Source organism: Notolepis coatsorum (genome assembly GCF_963971535.1).
Source record: "Notolepis coatsorum genome assembly, chromosome: 13".
NCBI lineage: Eukaryota > Metazoa > Chordata > Actinopteri > Aulopiformes > Paralepididae > Notolepis > Notolepis coatsorum.
The window spans coordinates 5,282,576-5,285,075 of NC_140177.1; the positions used below are offsets into that span (position 1 = coordinate 5,282,576).

Genomic DNA, 2,500 nt, shown 5'->3' on the forward strand with positions numbered 1-2,500 from the left:
GCTCAACACGCGGTGCGGGGACCCCCGGGGGTCCTCCAGGGGATTCCAGGTGGGTCCCCATACCGATGGGGAATAGTTGGCCCAATGAGAGAGGAGAGATGGTTTCAGTGGAGTTGTGTTGCTAGGCCAACCGCCTGGACCCAGGTGTGCTTCCTGTCGGCTGCAAATGAAAAGAAAAGAAGGAAGGGTCATCTCGTCAGAATACCAGCGTTCTATGCTCGGCTTGGTGCAAGTTTTATTGAAGCCTGTATTAATTAATAAAAAATATACAAGCTATCTGAGGAAATATAGATCAACCAATATATCAAACGTTAGGTAGTTAACAATGCAATAAATTGCAGGTGATTCTGACATCCGAGGTAATAACCTGTTTAAATGACCCCAATGATCTCATTCAACTCAATGTCGGCCAAACCATGGCACCAATGTGCGTGACGTGATGACCCTTCCTTCCTTCATAGTTTTTTATAGTTTTATAGTTGCAACAGGAAATAAACGTGGGTCAGAATGTTTATGTTGTCTTGTAATTTATTCTTCTTTAGTCTTATCTTATTTATTTATCTTAGTCTTATCTAACATAAATATTTTCAGACGGGGCTCCTTGACAGGAAACAGGTTGAGAACCATTGGCATAGAGAATATACACACCTTTAAAATCATGAATACATTTTGTAATTTTACGCATTATACACTGATAGGGGAGATGATGAAGTACACAAAATTTCACAAATCATGTTTTCAGGGGAGCTGATGTCTCATTAACTCAATCAGCACCAGACCCGAGTAAAGTCGGGTTAACTCGCCAAAACGTTCAGCGCCAGACCTGAGTATAGTCGGGTTTTCATCGTTATTTCTTTTATTCGATATTTCCATTCATTACAGGCATACGGACTCGGGGTTAACATGGGGAATCATCCTGAGAATGCCAAAGTGCAATACTGGCCGCATCCACCCAGGTGGCAGTATCGAGCACCCTTTGAAACATTATATCTTGGCCTGTGCATCGATCAAAAGTCTCCGGTCGGACTTTTCTTTGTCGGGCAAGTGTCGGATTGAGAAGCGTGACATGCTCCCGATGCATGATGTGTGGCGGATTATGTTGGCGACACGATCGACACCAATACTGGGACTCACGATCAGCTAATTGGAATATTCTTTTTGGGGGTACATCCTAGTGAAGGTAAGGGCTATATGATATCAATCCTGCTGTGATCCGACCATGACTTCACCTCGATCACAACATATGTGTGTAACGTTACTCCACAACCGTTGTGCCGTTGGTGACGATCGAAGCATAAAAAAAATTACCCCCCCCCACCCTTTCATGCATTCATGATGAAACATAATACCGATAATATAGATGTGATTTCAAAATAGTATCGTGTACAGGCGAGAAACTGCAACGTTTTTTAGTGAAATGCACGTATTGCTGCATAGCGTCGTTTTCTGGGATTAGACAGGATCACTCTAAAACTATACTCATATTCACCACGGTATAACACGTATAGATGAAAAAAAGTATTTCTTTAACACATATTGAACGATAGATAGTCGATGTCACAAATGGGCCATAGTATTGTATCCATAGCTATAATATAGAATATAGTTATAGCCCTGCAAACGCCGCCACTTATTCCCATCTCTTGGAGCTTGGTGTGGTACAAACGATGCTCAACTGCGAGCTATGGCTCCCCTAGCTCCCCCGTGGTTGGCACCCTGCACATACCCACACCCACGCAGAGACACCGAGACTAGGAGACAGCTGGGGACATGAGCGGAACATGACAGGAGGGGGAAGAATGTCTCACACTACGTTTCAAGATCAACGTCATCCAGCGCCCCCGCCGATGTACAGACCCACTTCGGTTTAATTCAGAGTCGTAAAAAATAGAAACAGCGTTCCACATCGTGGCTTCCTCTTGTGTTTCACAAATCTATCTGATGAAGAAAGAAGTCATGGGAAAGGATATTGGATAGCGTCTGGGTTGTATGTGTTGTATGAAGTGTATATTGATCCCATTCATAACAATTATTTGTCCGATACGTACTACAATGGAAGAAGAGTAGTCTGAGACAGAACCTGCTGTGGATCGATTGCGGTTGCTTAACCCCAACAAGACTGTGTTATTGTATTACAACGCGTTACATTCATCTCAGCTCAGCTAAAACCTTTTTTTTAACTGGGTTTATTAGAAGTGTTGAACTGCTTCTGTAAAGGATTGCTCTTGTCTCGGCTGTAGCAATAACACTAGAATGAACCTATACTGTGTTCACTGTGGCTGTTTATTTGTGTGTGTTTGATTCATGTTTATATTCGTGTTCTTAATGGTGGTGTGGTATGCAGTGATTATTCTCCTCTGTGTTCAGTTGTTTGCGTGTGTACAGGCTGTGAAACACATCTATCTGTCTCTCTCTCTGTCTGTCTGTCTGTTTGTCTGTCTGTCTGTTTGTCTGTCTGTCTGTCTGTCTGTCTGTCTGTCTGTCTGTCTGTCTGTCTGTC

The 2,500-nt window shown here is 43.0% G+C and overlaps 1 protein-coding gene across 1 annotated transcript in view; it reads left to right on the forward strand.

Annotated features, from left to right (window-relative positions):
- Positions 1–2,500, forward strand: part of tmem196 (transmembrane protein 196) — a gene marked incomplete at both ends in the record, with an annotated part of 23,473 nt that overhangs the window by 17,346 nt on the left and 3,627 nt on the right.